This window comes from Pelobates fuscus, chromosome 2, assembly GCF_036172605.1.
Source record: "Pelobates fuscus isolate aPelFus1 chromosome 2, aPelFus1.pri, whole genome shotgun sequence".
Taxonomy (NCBI): Eukaryota; Metazoa; Chordata; class Amphibia; order Anura; family Pelobatidae; genus Pelobates; species Pelobates fuscus.
Window position 1 is genome coordinate 17919336 of NC_086318.1, and position 21154 is coordinate 17940489.

At 41.4% G+C, this 21154-nt stretch overlaps 3 non-coding genes across 3 annotated transcripts; all 3 read left to right on the forward strand.

Annotated features, from left to right (window-relative positions):
- TRNAN-GUU (transfer RNA asparagine (anticodon GUU)) lies at window positions 1-74 on the forward strand. The gene has a single exon. It is a non-coding gene; the product is annotated as a tRNA-Asn (tRNA).
- A 2623-nt stretch (window positions 75-2697) lies between these two features.
- Window positions 2698-2771, forward strand: TRNAN-GUU (transfer RNA asparagine (anticodon GUU)). Its single transcript has one exon. It is a non-coding gene; the product is annotated as a tRNA-Asn (tRNA).
- A 1470-nt stretch (window positions 2772-4241) lies between these two features.
- On the forward strand, window positions 4242-4315 carry TRNAN-GUU (transfer RNA asparagine (anticodon GUU)). Its single transcript has one exon. It is a non-coding gene; the product is annotated as a tRNA-Asn (tRNA).
- Window positions 4316-21154: the final 16839 nt, after the last annotated feature.

Genomic DNA, 21154 nt, shown 5'->3' on the forward strand with positions numbered 1-21154 from the left:
GTCTCTGTGGCGCAATTGGTTAGCGCGTTCGGCTGTTAACCGAAAGGTTGGTGGTTCAAGCCCACCCAGGGACGTTTTGAGACACTTGAGTTTTTTTAACCGAGAAGCAAAAAAGGAGCACAAAATAGTTACCTTTCAAACGCAAATACGGTGACTGCAAATTGATTAACATAGGTGGAGACCCTTCACAAAACCATGCTTAAAAGGAAGGGTGACGTCATATCTATGACGGTGCTTTCCAATTGAAACTTCATCAAAAGCACGTAAAACATCATCAGAAGTGAACAGGAAGTTTATTCTTCATTCCGTTGTCAACCGATTGGCCAGAAAATTGGGCTCGATCAAAGGGAACCTGAACAGGGGACTGTTTGCATGCAGATAAAGAACCATAGCTGCATTTGAAAGCAGAGGATGCCGTAACCTCTGAAAAAGCATTTAGACATTGTGAGAGCAAAATCTTGTTAGTCCATGTAGCTCTCTCGCCTCACGTGCTTAGTCACGTGCTTAGAACCTGAACAGGGGACTGCTCCTATCCATCGTCATTCATTGGGAAAGTGTCTGCAATTTCAAACACATTGCATTTCTCATATCAGCATGTGATGAGCGCCCGAAGCGTGCTGTTGAAACCCCACTCCGGGACCATTCCTTTTTCAATGCAGGAGGGGCAAAGCATTTGCTAACCAATAAGCAAAAACATATGAAAATCCTCATCTTTCCCACAAAAACATCAAAAACAACAGCAAAAACATTGAAGACGGCTGGCTGCAAACGGAATAGAGAAAAATCATACAAGCATGTTAAAAGCGTTGGAAGACAATTTTTTAAGGAAAGTGTTTTGAAACTTGAAGACACGCACGGACGTGCCAGATGATCAGAAAGTGCCATTTCACTCGGAGTTAACAGTCCAAATACAAGCAATCGACTTTAATGCCTCACTGCATCAAGCTTAGCAACGTTTGATGGGCACGGAAAGTTTGGTGATCAACTCCACTCTGAGATGATTCATTTTTAACATGGAATGGGCAAAGCATGCGCTAACCAAACAGAAAAAAAAGGAAAGAAAAACAGCAGCAAAGAGTAAAATTAGCTTTAATGTTTCTGCAACAACACATTACATTCAAACGGAGGCTACAGATTGTATAGAAGAAAACAAATAACAACCCCAAAGACATTCATTAAACATGTTAAGTGAGGACGTAAATGAGATCTCTATAGAAATGTTTGGAAATCTGTTACGTCACACAGACATGTTGACAGAGTGGTCAGAAAGTGCAATTTTTCTTGAAATTAACAGGCAAGCTATCATCGATTGACTTAAAACCAATAAAACCTCAGATGTGGATGGTAACATAATGAAAGCAGTGAAAACCCATGGAAAAGTGAATTTCTCTTAAGGTTTGGGGATTTGATTGCCATGGAATTACAAATTTGAACAAAACCAAACTGCTTAGCAGAGGATGGTTTCGATCCATCGACCTCTGGGTTATGGGCCCAGCACGCTTCCGCTGCGCCACTCTGCTGCTGTCACACCTTTCTCTGTGCATTTTGAAAGGGAGAAGCTGGCTCCACCTACATTTGCATGCAGATAAAGAACCATAGCTGCATTTGAAAGCAGAGGATGCCGTAACCTCTGAAAAAGCATTTAGACATTGTGAGAGCAAAATCTTGTTAGTCCACGTAGCTCTCTCGCCTCACGTGCTTAGTCTCTGTGGCGCAATTGGTTAGCGCATTCGGCTGTTAACCGAAAGGTTGGTGGTTGCAAACGGAATAGAGAAATATCATACAAGCATGTTAAAAGCGTTGGAAGACAATTTTTTAAGGAAAGTGTTTTGAAACTTGAAGACACGCACGGACGTGCCAGATGATCAGAAAGTGCCATTTCACTCAGAGTTAACAGTCCAAATACAAGCAATCGACTTTAATGCCTCACTGCATCAAGCTTAGCAACGTTTGATGGGCACGGAAAGTTTGGTGATCAACTCCACTCTGGGATGATTCATTTTTAACATGGAATGGGCAAAGCATGCGCTAACCAAACAGAAAAAAAAGGAAAGAAAAACAGCAGCAAAGAGTAAAATTAGCTTTAATGTTTCTGCAACAACACATTACATTCAAACGGAGGCTACAGATTGTATAGAAGAAAACAAATAACAACCCTAAAGACATTCATTAAACATGTTAAGTGAGGACGTAAAGGAGATCTCTATAGAAATGTTTGGAAATCTGTTACGTCACACAGACATGTTGACAGAGTGGTCAGAAAGTGCAATTTTTCTTGAAATTAACAGGCAAGCTATCATCGATTGACTTAAAACCAATAAAACCTCAGATGTGGATGGTAACATAACGAAAGCAGTGAAAACCCATGGAAAAGTGAATTTCTCTTAAGGTTTGGGGATTTGATTGCCAACGGAATTACAAATTTGAACAAAAACGAATTGCTTAGCAGAGGATGGTTTCGATCCATCGACCTCTGGGTTATGGGCCCAGCACGCTTCCGCTGCGCCACTCTGCTGCTGTCACACCTTTATCTGCGCATTTTGAAAGGGAGAAGCTGGCTCCACCTACATTTGCATGCAGATAAAGAACCATAGCTGCATTTGAAAGCAGAGGATGCCGTAACCTCTGAAAAAGCATTTAGACATTGTGAGAGCAAAATCTTGTTAGTCCACGTAGCTCTCTCGCATCACGTGCTTAGTCTCTGTGGCGCAATTGGTTAGCGCGTTCGGCTGTTAACCGAAAGGTTGGTGGTTCAAGCCCACCCAGGGACGTTTTGAGACACTTGAGTTTTTTTAACCGAGAAGCAAAAAAGGAGCACAAAATAGTTACCTTTCAAACGCAAATACGGTGACTGCAAATTGATTAACATAGGTGGAGACCCTTCACAAAACCATGTTTAAAAGGAAGGGTGACGTCATATCTATGACCGTGCTTTCCAATTGAAAATTCATCAAAAGCACGTAAAACATCATCAGAATTGAACAGGAAGTTCATTCTTCATTCCGTTGTCAACCGATTGGCCAGAAAATTGGGCTCGATCAAAGGGAACCTGAACAGGGGAATGCTCCTATCCATCGTCATTCATTGGGAAAGTGTCTGCAATTTCAAACACATTGCATTTCTCATATAAGCATGTGATGAGCGCCCGAAGCGTGCTGTTGAAACCCCACTCCGGGACCATTCCTTTTTCAATGCAGGAGGGGCAAAGCATTTGCTAACCAATAAGCAAAAAAATATGAAAATCCTCATCTTTCCCACAAAAACAGCAAAAACAACAGCAAAAACATTGAAGACGGCTGGCTGCAAACGGAATAGAGAAATATCATACAAGCATGTTAAAAGCGTTGGAAGACAATTTTTTAAGGAAAGTGTTTTGAAACTTGAAGACACGCACGGACGTGCCAGATGATCAGAAAGTGCCATTTCACTCGGAGTTAACAGTCCAAATACAAGCAATCGACTTTAATGCCTCACTGCATCAAGCTTAGCAACGTTTGATGGGCACGGAAAGTTTGGTGATCAACTCCACTCTGGGATGATTCATTTTTAACATGGAATGGGCAAAGCATGCGCTAACCAAACAGAAAAAAAAGGAAAGAAAAACAGCAGCAAAGAGTAAAATTAGCTTTAATGTTTCTGCAACAACACATTACATTCAAACGGAGGCTACAGATTGTATAGAAGAAAACAAATAACAACCCCAAAGACATTCATTAAACATGTTAAGTGAGGACGTAAAGGAGATCTCTATAGAAATGTTTGGAAATCTGTTACGTCACACAGACATGTTGACAGAGTGGTCAGAAAGTGCAATTTTTCTTGAAATTAACAGGCAAGCTATCATCGATTGACTTAAAACCAATAAAACCTCAGATGTGGATGGTAACATAACGAAAGCAGTGAAAACCCATGGAAAAGTGAATTTCTCTTAAGGTTTGGGGATTTGATTGCCAACGGAATTACAAATTTGAACAAAAACAAATTGCTTAGCAGAGGATGGTTTCGATCCATCGACCTCTGGGTTATGGGCCCAGCACGCTTCCGCTGCGCCACTCTGCTGCTGTCACACCTTTCTCTGCGCATTTTGAAAGCGAGAAGCTGGCTCCACCTACATTTGCATGCAGATAAAGAACCATAGCTGCATTTGAAAGCAGAGGATGCCGTAACCTCTGAAAAAGCATTTAGACATTGTGAGAGCAAAATCTTGTTAGTCCACGTAGCTCTCTCGCATCACGTGCTTAGTCTCTGTGGCGCAATTGGTTAGCGCGTTCGGCTGTTAACCGAAAGGTTGGTGGTTCAAGCCCACCCAGGGACGTTTTGAGACATTTGAGTTTTTTTAACCGAGAAGCAAAAAAGGAGCACAAAATAGTTACCTTTCAAACGCAAATACGGTGACTGCAAATTGATTAACATAGGTGGAGACCCTTCACAAAACCATGTTTAAAAGGAAGGGTGACGTCATATCTATGACGGTGCTTTCCAATTGAAAATTCATCAAAAGCACGTAAAACATCATCAGAAGTGAACAGGAAGTTCATTCTTCATTCCGTTGTCAACCGATTGGCCAGAAAATTGGGCTCGATCAAAGGGAACCTGAACAGGGGACTGCTCCTATCCATCGTCATTCATTGGGAAAGTGTCTGCAATTTCAAACACATTGCATTTCTCATATCAGCATGTGATGAGCGCCCGAAGCGTGCTGTTGAAACCCCACTCCGGGACCATTCCTTTTTCAATGCAGGAGGGGCAAAGCATTTGCTAACCAATAAGCAAAAAAATATGAAAATCCTCATCTTTCCCACAAAAACATCAAAAACAACAGCAAAAACATTGAAGACGGCTGGCTGCAAACGGAATAGAGAAATATCATACAAGCATGTTAAAAGCGTTGGAAGACAATTTTTTAAGGAAAGTGTTTTGAAACTTGAAGACACGCACGGACGTGCCAGATGATCAGAAAGTGCCATTTCACTCGGAGTTAACAGTCCAAATACAAGCAATCGACTTTAATGCCTCACTGCATCAAGCTTAGCAACGTTTGATGGGCACGGAAAGTTTGGTGATCAACTCCACTCTGGGATGATTCATTTTTAACATGGAATGGGCAAAGCATGCGCTAACCAAACAGAAAAAAAAGGAAAGAAAAACAGCAGCAAAGAGTAAAATTAGCTTTAATGTTTCTGCAACAACACATTACATTCAAACGGAGGCTACAGATTGTATAGAAGAAAACAAATAACAACCCCAAAGACATTCATTAAACATGTTAAGTGAGGACGTAAAGGAGATCTCTATAGAAATGTTTGGAAATCTGTTACGTCACACAGACATGTTGACAGAGTGGTCAGAAAGTGCAATTTTTCTTGAAATTAACAGGCAAGCTATCATCGATTGACTTAAAACCAATAAAACCTCAGATGTGGATGGTAACATAACGAAAGCAGTGAAAACCCATGGAAAAGTGAATTTCTCTTAAGGTTTGGGGATTTGATTGCCATGGAATTACAAATTTGAACAAAAACAAATTGCTTAGCAGAGGATGGTTTTGATCCATCGACCTCTGGGTTATGGGCCCAGCACGCTTCCGCTGCGCCACTCTGCTGCTGTCACACCTTTCTCTGTGCATTTTGAAAGGGAGAAGCTGGCTCCACCTACATTTGCATGCAGATAAAGAACCATAGCTGCATTTGAAAGCAGAGGATGCCGTAACCTCTGAAAAAGCATTTAGACATTGTGAGAGCAAAATCTTGTTAGTCCACGTAGCTCTCTCGCCTCACGTGCTTAGTCTCTGTGGCGCAATTGGTTAGCGCGTTCGGCTGTTAATCGAAAGGTTGGTGGTTCAAGCCCACCCACGGACGTTTTGAGACACTTCAGTTTTTTTAACCGAGAAGCAAAAAAGGAGCACAAAATAGTTACCTTTCAAACGCAAATACGGTGACTGCAAATTGATTAACATAGGTGGAGACCCTTCACAAAACCATGTTTAAAAGGAAGGGTGACGTCATATCTATGACGGTGCTTTCCAATTGAAACTTCATCAAAAGCACGTAAAACATCATCAGAAGTGAACAGGAAGTTCATTCTTCATTCCGTTGTCAACCGATTGGCCAGAAAATTGGGCTCGATCAAAGGGAACCTGAACAGGGGACTGCTCCTATCCATCGTCATTCATTGGGAAAGTGTCTGCAATTTCAAACACATTGCATTTCTCATATCAGCATGTGATGAGCGCCCGAAGCGTGCTGTTGAAACCCCACTCCGGGACCATTCCTTTTTCAATGCAGGAGGGGCAAAGCATTTGCTAACCAATAAGCAAAAAAATATGAAAATCCTCATCTTTCCCACAAAAACATCAAAAACAACAGCAAAAACATTGAAGACGGCTGGCTGCAAACGGAATAGAGAAATATCATACAAGCATGTTAAAAGCGTTGGAAGACAATTTTTTAAGGAAAGTGTTTTGAAACTTGAAGACACGCACGGACGTGCCAGATGATCAGAAAGTGCCATTTCACTCGGAGTTAACAGTCCAAATACAAGCAATCGACTTTAATGCCTCACTGCATCAAGCTTAGCAACGTTTGATGGGCACGGAAAGTTTGGTGATCAACTCCACTCTGGGATGATTCATTTTTAACATGGAATGGGCAAAGCATGCGCTAACCAAACAGAAAAAAAAGGAAAGAAAAACAGCAGCAAAGAGTAAAATTAGCTTTAATGTTTCTGCAACAACACATTACATTCAAACGGAGGCTACAGATTGTATAGAAGAAAACAAATAACAACCCCAAAGACATTCATTAAACATGTTAAGTGAGGACGTAAAGGAGATCTCTATAGAAATGTTTGGAAATCTGTTACGTCACACAGACATGTTGACAGAGTGGTCAGAAAGTGCAATTTTTCTTGAAATTAACAGGCAAGCTATCATCGATTGACTTAAAACCAATAAAACCTCAGATGTGGATGGTAACATAACGAAAGCAGTGAAAACCCATGGAAAAGTGAATTTCTCTTAAGGTTTGGGGATTTGATTGCCAAAGGAATTACAAATTTGAACAAAAACAAATTGCTTAGCAGAGGATGGTTTCGATCCATCGACCTCTGGGTTATGGGCCCAGCACGCTTCCGCTGCGCCACCCTGCTGCTGTCACACCTTTCTCTGCGCATTTTGAAAGGGAGAAGCTGGCTCCACCTACATTTGCATGCAGATAAAGAACCATAGCTGCATTTGAAAGCAGAGGATGCCGTAACCTCTGAAAAAGCATTTAGACATTGTGAGAGCAAAATCTTGTTAGTCCACGTAGCTCTCTCGCATCACGTGCTTAGTCTCTGTGGCGCAATTGGTTAGCACGTTCGGCTGTTAACCGAAAGGTTGGGGGTTCAAGCCCACCCAGGGACGTTTTGAGACACTTGAGTTTTTTTAACCGAGAAGCAAAAAAGGAGCACAAAATAGTTACCTTTCAAACGCAAATACGGTGACTGCAAATTGATTAACATAGGTGGAGACCCTTCACAAAACCATGTTTAAAAGGAAGGGTGACGTCATATCTATGACGGTGCTTTCCAATTGAAACTTCATCAAAAGCACGTAAAACATCATCAGAAGTGAACAGGAAGTTCATTCTTCATTCCGTTGTCAACCGATTGGCCAGAAAATTGGGCTCGATCAAAGGGAACCTGAACAGGGGACTGCTCCTATCCATCGTCATTCATTGGGAAAGTGTCTGCAATTTCAAACACATTGCATTTCTCATATCAGCATGTGATGAGCGCCCGAAGCGTGCTGTTGAAACCCCACTCCGGGACCATTCCTTTTTCAATGCAGGAGGGGCAAAGCATTTGCTAACCAATAAGCAAAAAAATATGAAAATCCTCATCTTTCCCACAAAAACATCAAAAACAACAGCAAAAACATTGAAGACGGCTGGCTGCAAACGGAATAGAGAAATATCATACAAGCATGTTAAAAGCGTTGGAAGACAATTTTTTAAGGAAAGTGTTTTGAAACTTGAAGACACGCACGGACGTGCCAGATGATCAGAAAGTGCCATTTCACTCGGAGTTAACAGTCCAAATACAAGCAATCGACTTTAATGCCTCACTGCATCAAGCTTAGCAACGTTTGATGGGCACGGAAAGTTTGGTGATCAACTCCACTCTGGGATGATTCATTTTTAACATGGAATGGGCAAAGCATGCGCTAACCAAACAGAAAAAAAAGGAAAGAAAAACAGCAGCAAAGAGTAAAATTAGCTTTAATGTTTCTGCAACAACACATTACATTCAAACGGAGGCTACAGATTGTATAGAAGAAAACAAATAACAACCCCAAAGACATTCATTAAACATGTTAAGTGAGGACGTAAAGGAGATCTCTATAGAAATGTTTGGAAATCTGTTACGTCACACAGACATGTTGACAGAGTGGTCAGAAAGTGCAATTTTTCTTGAAATTAACAGGCAAGCTATCATCGATTGACTTAAAACCAATAAAACCTCAGATGTGGATGGTAACATAACGAAAGCAGTGAAAACCCATGGAAAAGTGAATTTCTCTTAAGGTTTGGGTATTTGATTGCCAACGGAATTACAAATTTGAACAAAAACAAATTGCTTAGCAGAGGACGGTTTCGATCCATCGACCTCTGGGTTATGGGCCCAGCACGCTTCCGCTGCGCCACTCTGCTGCTGTCACACCTTTCTCTGTGCATTTTGAAAGGGAGAAGCTGGCTCCACCTACATTTGCATGCAGATAAAGAACCATAGCTGCATTTGAAAGCAGAGGATGCCGTAACCTCTGAAAAAGCATTTAGACATTGTGAGAGCAAAATCTTGTTAGTCCACGTAGCTCTCTCGCCTCACGTGCTTAGTCTCTGTGGCGCAATTGGTTAGCGCGTTTGGCTGTTAACCGAAAGGTTGGTGGTTCAAGCCCACCCAGGGACGTTTTGAGACACTTGAGTTTTTTTAACCGAGAAGCAAAAAAGGAGCACAAAATAGTTACCTTTCAAACGCAAATACGGTGACTGCAAATTGATTAACATAGGTGGAGACCCTTCACAAAACCATGTTTAAAAGGAAGGGTGACGTCATATCTATGACGGTGCTTTCCAATTGAAACTTCATCAAAAGCACGTAAAACATCATCAGAAGTGAACAGGAAGTTCATTCTTCATTCCGTTGTCAACCGATTGGCCAGAAAATTGGGCTCGATCAAAGGGAACCTGAACAGGGGACTGCTCCTATCCATCGTCATTCATTGGGAAAGTGTCTGCAATTTCAAACACATTGCATTTCTCATATCAGCATGTGATGAGCGCCCGAAGCGTGCTGTTGAAACCCCACTCCGGGACCATTCCTTTTTCAATGCAGGAGGGGCAAAGCATTTGCTAACCAATAAGCAAAAAAATATGAAAATCCTCATCTTTCCCACAAAAACATCAAAAACAACAGCAAAAACATTGAAGACGGCTGGCTGCAAACGGAATAGAGAAATATCATACAAGCATGTTAAAAGCGTTGGAAGACAATTTTTTAAGGAAAGTGTTTTGAAACTTGAAGACACGCACGGACGTGCCAGATGATCAGAAAGTGCCATTTCACTCGGAGTTAACAGTCCAAATACAAGCAATCGACTTTAATGCCTCACTGCATCAAGCTTAGCAACGTTTGATGGGCACGGAAAGTTTGGTGATCAACTCCACTCTGGGATGATTCATTTTTAACATGGAATGGGCAAAGCATGCGCTAACCAAACAGAAAAAAAAGGAAAGAAAAACAGCAGCAAAGAGTAAAATTAGCTTTAATGTTTCTGCAACAACACATTACATTCAAAAGGAGGCTACAGATTGTATAGAAGAAAACAAATAACAACCCCAAAGACATTCATTAAACATGTTAAGTGAGGACGTAAAGGAGATCTCTATAGAAATGTTTGGAAATCTGTTACGTCACACAGACATGTTGACAGAGTGGTCAGAAAGTGCAATTTTTCTTGAAATTAACAGGCAAGCTATCATCGATTGACTTAAAACCAATAAAACCTCAGATGTGGATGGTAACATAACGAAAGCAGTGAAAACCCATGGAAAAGTGAATTTCTCTTAAGGTTTGGGGATTTGATTGCCAACGGAATTACAAATTTGAACAAAAACAAATTGCTTAGCAGAGGATGGTTTCGATCCATCGACCTCTGGGTTATGGGCCCAGCACGCTTCCGCTGCGCCACTCTGCTGCTGTCACACCTTTCCCAGTGCATTTTGAAAGGGAGAAGCTGGCTCCACCTACATTTGCATGCAGATAAAGAACCATAGCTGCATTTGAAAGCAGAGGATGCCGTAACCTCTGAAAAAGCATTTAGACATTGTAAGAGCAAAATCTTGTTAGTCCACGTAGCTCTCTCGCCTCACGTGCTTAGTCTCTGTGGCGCAATTGGTTAGCGCGTTTGGCTGTTAACCGAAAGGTTGGTGGTTCAAGCCCACCCAGGGACGTTTTGAGACACTTGAGTTTTTTTAACCGAGAAGCAAAAAAGGAGCACAAAATAGTTACCTTTCAAACGCAAATACGGTGACTGCAAATTGATTAACATAGGTGGAGACCCTTCACAAAACCATGTTTAAAAGGAAGGGTGACGTCATATCTATGACGGTGCTTTCCAATTGAAACTTCATCAAAAGCACGTAAAACATCATCAGAAGTGAACAGGAAGTTCATTCTTCATTCCGTTGTCAACCGATTGGCCAGAAAATTGGGCTCGATCAAAGGGAACCTGAACAGGGGACTGCTCCTATCCATCGTCATTCATTGGGAAAGTGTCTGCAATTTCAAACACATTGCATTTCTCATATCAGCATGTGATGAGCGCCCGAAGCGTGCTGTTGAAACCCCACTCCGGGACCATTCCTTTTTTAATGCAGGAGGGGCAAAGCATTTGCTAACCAATAAGCAAAAAAATATGAAAATCCTCATCTTTCCCACAAAAACATCAAAAACAACAGCAAAAACATTGAAGACGGCTGGCTGCAAACGGAATAGAGAAATATCATACAAGCATGTTAAAAGCGTTGGAAGACAATTTTTTAAGGAAAGTGTTTTGAAACTTGAAGACACGCACGGACGTGCCAGATGATCAGAAAGTGCCATTTCACTCGGAGTTAACAGTCCAAATACAAGCAATCGACTTTAATGCCTCACTGCATCAAGCTTAGCAACGTTTGATGGGCACGGAAAGTTTGGTGATCAACTCCACTCTGGGATGATTCATTTTTAACATGGAATGGGCAAAGCATGCGCTAACCAAACAGAAAAAAAAGGAAAGAAAAACAGCAGCAAAGAGTAAAATTAGCTTTAATGTTTCTGCAACAACACATTACATTCAAACGGAGGCTACAGATTGTATAGAAGAAAACAAATAACAACCCCAAAGACATTCATTAAACATGTTAAGTGAGGACGTAAAGGAGATCTCTATAGAAATGTTTGGAAATCTGTTACGTCACACAGACATGTTGACAGAGTGGTCAGAAAGTGCAATTTTTCTTGAAATTAACAGGCAAGCTATCATCGATTGACTTAAAACCAATAAAACCTCAGATGTGGATGGTAACATAACGAAAGCAGTGAAAACCCATGGAAAAGTGAATTTCTCTTAAGGTTTGGGGATTTGATTGCCAACGGAATTACAAATTTGAACAAAAACAAATTGCTTATCAGAGGATGGTTTCGATCCATCGACCTCTGGGTTATGGGCCCAGCACGCTTCCGCTGCGCCACTCTGCTGCTGTCACACCTTTCTCTGTGCATTTTGAAAGGGAGAAGCTGGCTCCACCTACATTTGCATGCAGATAAAGAACCATAGCTGCATTTGAAAGCAGAGGATGCCGTAACCTCTGAAAAAGCATTTAGACATTGTGAGAGCAAAATCTTGTTAGTCCACGTAGCTCTCTCGCCTCACGTGCTTAGTCTCTGTGGCGCAATTGGTTAGCGCGTTCGGCTGTTAACCGAAAGGTTGGTGGTTGCAAACGGAATAGAGAAATATCATACAAGCATGTTAAAAGCGTTGGAAGATAATTTTTTAAGGAAAGTGTTTTGAAACTTGAAGACACGCACGGACGTGCCAGATGATCAGAAAGTGCCATTTCACTCGGAGTTAACAGTCCAAATACAAGCAATCGACTTTAATGCCTCACTGCATCAAGCTTAGCAACGTTTGATGGGCACGGAAAGTTTGGTGATCAACTCCACTCTGGGATGATTCATTTTTAACATGGAATGGGCAAAGCATGCGCTAACCAAACAGAAAAAAAAGGAAAGAAAAACAGCAGCAAAGAGTAAAATTAGCTTTAATGTTTCTGCAACAACACATTACATTCAAAAGGAGGCTACAGATTGTATAGAAGAAAACAAATAACAACCCCAAAGACATTCATTAAACATGTTAAGTGAGGACGTAAAGGAGATCTCTATAGAAATGTTTGGAAATCTGTTACGTCACACAGACATGTTGACAGAGTGGTCAGAAAGTGCAATTTTTCTTGAAATTAACAGGCAAGCTATCATCGATTGACTTAAAACCAATAAAACCTCAGATGTGGATGGTAACATAACGAAAGCAGTGAAAACCCATGGAAAAGTGAATTTCTCTTAAGGTTTGGGTATTTGATTGCCAACGGAATTACAAATTTGAACAAAAACAAATTGCTTAGCAGAGGACGGTTTCGATCCATCGACCTCTGGGTTATGGGCCCAGCACGCTTCCGCTGCGCCACTCTGCTGCTGTCACACCTTTCTCTGTGCATTTTGAAAGGGAGAAGCTGGCTCCACCTACATTTGCATGCAGATAAAGAACCATAGCTGCATTTGAAAGCAGAGGATGCCGTAACCTCTGAAAAAGCATTTAGACATTGTGAGAGCAAAATCTTGTTAGTCCACGTAGCTCTCTCGCCTCACGTGCTTAGTCTCTGTGGCGCAATTGGTTAGCGCGTTTGGCTGTTAACCGAAAGGTTGGTGGTTCAAGCCCACCCAGGGACGTTTTGAGACACTTGAGTTTTTTTAACCGAGAAGCAAAAAAGGAGCACAAAATAGTTACCTTTCAAACGCAAATACGGTGACTGCAAATTGATTAACATAGGTGGAGACCCTTCACAAAACCATGTTTAAAAGGAAGGGTGACGTCATATCTATGACGGTGCTTTCCAATTGAAACTTCATCAAAAGCACGTAAAACATCATCAGAAGTGAACAGGAAGTTCATTCTTCATTCCGTTGTCAACCGATTGGCCAGAAAATTGGGCTCGATCAAAGGGAACCTGAACAGGGGACTGCTCCTATCCATCGTCATTCATTGGGAAAGTGTCTGCAATTTCAAACACATTGCATTTCTCATATCAGCATGTGATGAGCGCCCGAAGCGTGCTGTTGAAACCCCACTCCGGGACCATTCCTTTTTCAATGCAGGAGGGGCAAAGCATTTGCTAACCAATAAGCAAAAAAATATGAAAATCCTCATCTTTCCCACAAAAACATCAAAAACAACAGCAAAAACATTGAAGACGGCTGGCTGCAAACGGAATAGAGAAATATCATACAAGCATGTTAAAAGCGTTGGAAGACAATTTTTTAAGGAAAGTGTTTTGAAACTTGAAGACACGCACGGACGTGCCAGATGATCAGAAAGTGCCATTTCACTCGGAGTTAACAGTCCAAATACAAGCAATCGACTTTAATGCCTCACTGCATCAAGCTTAGCAACGTTTGATGGGCACGGAAAGTTTGGTGATCAACTCCACTCTGGGATGATTCATTTTTAACATGGAATGGGCAAAGCATGCGCTAACCAAACAGAAAAAAAAGGAAAGAAAAACAGCAGCAAAGAGTAAAATTAGCTTTAATGTTTCTGCAACAACACATTACATTCAAAAGGAGGCTACAGATTGTATAGAAGAAAACAAATAACAACCCCAAAGACATTCATTAAACATGTTAAGTGAGGACGTAAAGGAGATCTCTATAGAAATGTTTGGAAATCTGTTACGTCACACAGACATGTTGACAGAGTGGTCAGAAAGTGCAATTTTTCTTGAAATTAACAGGCAAGCTATCATCGATTGACTTAAAACCAATAAAACCTCAGATGTGGATGGTAACATAACGAAAGCAGTGAAAACCCATGGAAAAGTGAATTTCTCTTAAGGTTTGGGGATTTGATTGCCAACGGAATTACAAATTTGAACAAAAACAAATTGCTTAGCAGAGGATGGTTTCGATCCATCGACCTCTGGGTTATGGGCCCAGCACGCTTCCGCTGCGCCACTCTGCTGCTGTCACACCTTTCCCAGTGCATTTTGAAAGGGAGAAGCTGGCTCCACCTACATTTGCATGCAGATAAAGAACCATAGCTGCATTTGAAAGCAGAGGATGCCGTAACCTCTGAAAAAGCATTTAGACATTGTAAGAGCAAAATCTTGTTAGTCCACGTAGCTCTCTCGCCTCACGTGCTTAGTCTCTGTGGCGCAATTGGTTAGCGCGTTTGGCTGTTAACCGAAAGGTTGGTGGTTCAAGCCCACCCAGGGACGTTTTGAGACACTTGAGTTTTTTTAACCGAGAAGCAAAAAAGGAGCACAAAATAGTTACCTTTCAAACGCAAATACGGTGACTGCAAATTGATTAACATAGGTGGAGACCCTTCACAAAACCATGTTTAAAAGGAAGGGTGACGTCATATCTATGACGGTGCTTTCCAATTGAAACTTCATCAAAAGCACGTAAAACATCATCAGAAGTGAACAGGAAGTTCATTCTTCATTCCGTTGTCAACCGATTGGCCAGAAAATTGGGCTCGATCAAAGGGAACCTGAACAGGGGACTGCTCCTATCCATCGTCATTCATTGGGAAAGTGTCTGCAATTTCAAACACATTGCATTTCTCATATCAGCATGTGATGAGCGCCCGAAGCGTGCTGTTGAAACCCCACTCCGGGACCATTCCTTTTTTAATGCAGGAGGGGCAAAGCATTTGCTAACCAATAAGCAAAAAAATATGAAAATCCTCATCTTTCCCACAAAAACATCAAAAACAACAGCAAAAACATTGAAGACGGCTGGCTGCAAACGGAATAGAGAAATATCATACAAGCATGTTAAAAGCGTTGGAAGACAATTTTTTAAGGAAAGTGTTTTGAAACTTGAAGACACGCACGGACGTGCCAGATGATCAGAAAGTGCCATTTCACTCGGAGTTAACAGTCCAAATACAAGCAATCGACTTTAATGCCTCACTGCATCAAGCTTAGCAACGTTTGATGGGCACGGAAAGTTTGGTGATCAACTCCACTCTGGGATGATTCATTTTTAACATGGAATGGGCAAAGCATGCGCTAACCAAACAGAAAAAAAAGGAAAGAAAAACAGCAGCAAAGAGTAAAATTAGCTTTAATGTTTCTGCAACAACACATTACATTCAAACGGAGGCTACAGATTGTATAGAAGAAAACAAATAACAACCCCAAAGACATTCATTAAACATGTTAAGTGAGGACGTAAAGGAGATCTCTATAGAAATGTTTGGAAATCTGTTACGTCACACAGACATGTTGACAGAGTGGTCAGAAAGTGCAATTTTTCTTGAAATTAACAGGCAAGCTATCATCGATTGACTTAAAACCAATAAAACCTCAGATGTGGATGGTAACATAACGAAAGCAGTGAAAACCCATGGAAAAGTGAATTTCTCTTAAGGTTTGGGGATTTGATTGCCAACGGAATTACAAATTTGAACAAAAACAAATTGCTTATCAGAGGATGGTTTCGATCCATCGACCTCTGGGTTATGGGCCCAGCACGCTTCCGCTGCGCCACTCTGCTGCTGTCACACCTTTCTCTGTGCATTTTGAAAGGGAGAAGCTGGCTCCACCTACATTTGCATGCAGATAAAGAACCATAGCTGCATTTGAAAGCAGAGGATGCCGTAACCTCTGAAAAAGCATTTAGACATTGTGAGAGCAAAATCTTGTTAGTCCACGTAGCTCTCTCGCCTCACGTGCTTAGTCTCTGTGGCGCAATTGGTTAGCGCGTTCGGCTGTTAACCGAAAGGTTGGTGGTTGCAAACGGAATAGAGAAATATCATACAAGCATGTTAAAAGCGTTGGAAGATAATTTTTTAAGGAAAGTGTTTTGAAACTTGAAGACACGCACGGACGTGCCAGATGATCAGAAAGTGCCATTTCACTCGGAGTTAACAGTCCAAATACAAGCAATCGACTTTAATGCCTCACTGCATCAAGCTTAGCAACGTTTGATGGGCACGGAAAGTTTGGTGATCAACTCCACTCTGGGATGATTCATTTTTAACATGGAATGGGCAAAGCATGCGCTAACCAAACAGAAAAAAAAGGAAAGAAAAACAGCAGCAAAGAGTAAAATTAGCTTTAATGTTTCTGCAACAACACATTACATTCAAAAGGAGGCTACAGATTGTATAGAAGAAAACAAATAACAACCCCAAAGACATTCATTAAACATGTTAAGTGAGGACGTAAAGGAGATCTCTATAGAAATGTTTGGAAATCTGTTACGTCACACAGACATGTTGACAGAGTGGTCAGAAAGTGCAATTTTTCTTGAAATTAACAGGCAAGCTATCATCGATTGACTTAAAACCAATAAAACCTCAGATGTGGATGGTAACATAACGAAAGCAGTGAAAACCCATGGAAAAGTGAATTTCTCTTAAGGTTTGGGGATTTGATTGCCAACGGAATTACAAATTTAAACAAAAACAAATTGCTTAGCAGAGGATGGTTTCGATCCATCGACCTCTGGGTTATGGGCCCAGCACGCTTCCGCTGCGCCACTCTGCTGCTGTCACACCTTTCTCTGTGCATTTTGAAAGGGAGAAGCTGGCTCCACCTACATTTGCATGCAGATAAAGAACCATAGCTGCATTTGAAAGCAGAGGATGCCGTAACCTCTGAAAAAGCATTTAGACATTGTGAGAGCAAAATCTTGTTAGTCCACGTAGCTCTCTCGCCTCACGTGCTTAGTCTCTGTGGCGCAATTGGTTAGCGCGTTCGGCTGTTAACCGAAAGGTTGGTGGTTGCAAACGGAATAGAGAAATATCATACAAGCATGTTAAAAGCGTTGGAAGACAATTTTTTAAGGAAAGTGTTTTGAAACTTGAAGACACGCACGGACGTGCCAGATGATCAGAAAGTGCCATTTCACTCGGAGTTAACAGTCCAAATACAAGCAATCGACTTTAATGCCTCACTGCATCAAGCTTAGCAACGTTTGATGGGCACGGAAAGTTTGGTGATCAACTCCACTCTGGGATGATTCATTTTTAACATGGAATGGGCAAAGCATGCGCTAACCAAACAGAAAAAAAAGGAAAGAAAAACAGCAGCAAAGAGTAAAATTAGCTTTAATGTTTCTGCAACAACACATTACATTCAAACGGAGGCTACAGATTGTATAGAAGAAAACAAATAACAACCCCAAAGACATTCATTAAACATGTTAAGTGAGGACGTAAAGGAGATCTCTATAGAAATGTTTGGAAATCTGTTACGTCACACAGACATGTTGACAGAGTGGTCAGAAAGTGCAATTTTTCTTGAAATTAACAGGCAAGCTATCATCGATTGACTTAAAACCAATAAAACCTCAGATGTGGATGGTAACATAACGAAAGCAGTGAAAACCCATGGAAAAGTGAATTTCTCTTAAGGTTTGGGGATTTGATTGCCAAAGGAATTACAAATTTGAACAAAAACAAATTGCTTAGCAGAGGATGGTTTCGATCCATCGACCTCTGGGTTATGGGCCCAGCACGCTTCCGCTGCGCCACTCTGCTGCTGTCACACCTTTCTCTGCGCATTTTGAAAGGGAGAAGCTGGCTCCACCTACATTTGCATGCAGATAAAGAACCATAGCTGCATTTGAAAGCAGAGGATGCCGTAACCTCTGAAAAAGCATTTAGACATTGTGAGAGCAAAATCTTGTTAGTCCACGTAGCTCGCTCGCATCACGTGCTTAGTCTCTGTGGCGCAATTGGTTAGCACGTTCGGCTGTTAACCGAAAGGTTGGGGGTTCAAGCCCACCCAGGGACGTTTTGAGACACTTGAGTTTTTTTAACCGAGAAGCAAAAAAGGAGCACAAAATAGTTACCTTTCAAACGCAAATACGGTGACTGCAAATTGATTAACATAGGTGGAGACCCTTCACAAAACCATGTTTAAAAGGATGGTGACGTCATATCTATGACGGTGCTTTCCAATTGAAACTTCATCAAAAGCACGTAAAACATCATCAGAAGTGAACAGGAAGTTCATTCTTCATTCCGTTGTCAACCGATTGGCCAGAAAATTGGGCTCGATCAAAGGGAACCTGAACAGGGGACTGCTCCTATCCATCGTCATTCATTGGGAAAGTGTCTGCAATTTCAAACACATTGCATTTCTCATATCAGCATGTGATGAGCGCCCGAAGCGTGCTGTTGAAACCCCACTCCGGGACCATTCCTTTTTCAATGCAGGAGGGGCAAAGCATTTGCTAACCAATAAGCAAAAAAATATGAAAATTCTCATCTTTCCCACAAAAACATCAAAAACAACAGCAAAAACATTGAAGACGGCTGGCTGCAAACGGAATAGAGAAATATCATACAAGCATGTTAAAAGCGTTGGAAGACAATTTTTTAAGGAAAGTGTTTTGAAACTTGAAGACACGCACGGACGTGCCAGATGATCAGAAAGTGCCATTTCACTCGGAGTTAACAGTCCAAATACAAGCAATCGACTTTAATGCCTCACTGCATCAAGCTTAGCAACGTTTGATGGGCACGGAAAGTTTGGTGATCAACTCCACTCTGGGATGATTCATTTTTAACATGGAATGGGCAAAGCATGCGCTAACCAAACAGAAAAAAAAGGAAAGAAAAACAGCAGCAAAGAGTAAAATTAGCTTTAATGTTTCTGCAACAACACATTACATTCAAACGGAGGCTACAGATTGTATAGAAGAAAACAAATAACAACCCCAAAGACATTCATTAAACATGTTAAGTGAGGACGTAAAGGAGATCTCTATAGAAATGTTTGGAAATCTGTTACGTCACACAGACATGTTGACAGAGTGGTCAGAAAGTGCAATTTTTCTTGAAATTAACAGGCAAGCTATCATCGATTGACTTAAAACCAATAAAACCTCAGATGTGGATGGTAACATAACGAAAGCAGTGAAAACCCATGGAAAAGTGAATTTCTCTTAAGGTTTGGGGATTTGATTGCCAACGGAATTACAAATTTGAACAAAAACAAATTGCTTAGCAGAGGACGGTTTCGATCCATCGACCTCTGGGTTATGGGCCCAGCACGCTTCCGCTGCGCCACTCTGCTGCTGTCACACCTTTCTCTGTGCATTTTGAAAGGGAGAAGCTGGCTCCACCTACATTTGCATGCAGATAAAGAACCATAGCTGCATTTGAAAGCAGAGGATGCCGTAACCTCTGAAAAAGCATTTAGACATTGTGAGAGCAAAATCTTGTTAGTCCACGTAGCTCTCTCGCCTCACGTGCTTAGTCTCTGTGGCGCAATTGGTTAGCGCGTTTGGCTGTTAACCGAAAGGTTGGTGGTTCAAGCCCACCCAGGGACGTTTTGAGACACTTGAGTTTTTTTAACCGAGAAGCAAAAAAGGAGCACAAAATAGTTACCTTTCAAACGCAAATACGGTGACTGCAAATTGATTAACATAGGTGGAGACCCTTCACAAAACCATGTTTAAAAGGAAGGGTGACGTCATATCTATGACGGTGCTTTCCAATTGAAACTTCATCAAAAGCACGTAAAACATCATCAGAAGAGAACAGGAAGTTCATTCTTCATTCCGTTGTCAACCGATTGGCCAGAAAATTGGGCTCGATCAAAGGGAACCTGAACAGGGGACTGCTCCTATCCATCGTCATTCATTGGGAAAGTGTCTGCAATTTCAAACACATTGCATTTCTCATATCAGCATGTGATGAGCGCCCGAAGCGTGCTGTTGAAACCCCACTCCGGGACCATTCCTTTTTTAATGCAGGAGGGGCAAAGCATTTGCTAACCAATAAGCAAAAAAATATGAAAATCCTCATCTTTCCCACAAAAACATCAAAAACAACAGCAAAAACATTGAAGACGGCTGGCTGCAAACGGAATAGAGAAATATCATACAAGCATGTTAAAAGCGTTGGAAGACAATTTTTTAAGGAAAGTGTTTTGAAACTTGAAGACACGCACGGACGTGCCAGATGATCAGAAAGTGCCATTTCACTCGGAGTTAACAGTCCAAATACAAGCAATCGACTTTAATGCCTCACTGCATCAAGCTTAGCAACGTTTGATGGGCACGGAAAGTTTGGTGATCAACTCCACTCTGGGATGATTCATTTTTAACATGGAATGGGCAAAGCATGCGCTAACCAAACAGAAAAAAAAGGAAAGAAAAACAGCAGCAAAGAGTAAAATTAGCTTTAATGTTTCTGCAACAACACATTACATTCAAACGGAGGCTACAGATTGTATAGAAGAAAACAAATAACAACCCCAAAGACATTCATTAAACATGTTAAGTGAGGACGTAAAGGAGATCTCTATAGAAATGTTTGGAAATCTGTTACGTCACACAGACATGTTGACAGAGTGGTCAGAAAGTGCAATTTTTCTTGAAATTAACAGGCAAGCTATCATCGATTGACTTAAAACCAATAAAACCTCAGATGTGGATGGTAACATAACGAAAGCAGTGAAAACCCATGGAAAAGTGAATTTCTCTTAAGGTTTGGGGATTTGATTGCCAACGGAATTACAAATTTGAACAAAAACAAATTGCTTATCAGAGGATGGTTTCGATCCATCGACCTCTGGGTTATGGGCCCAGCACGCTTCCGCTGCGCCACTCTGCTGCTGTCACACCTTTCTCTGTGCATTTTGAAAGGGAGAAGCTGGCTCCACCTACATTTGCATGCAGATAAAGAACCATAGCTGCATTTGAAAGCAGAGGATGCCGTAACCTCTGAAAAAGCATTTAGACATTGTGAGAGCAAAATCTTGTTAGTCCACGTAGCTCTCTCGCCTCACGTGCTTAGTCTCTGTGGCGCAATTGGTTAGCGCGTTCGGCT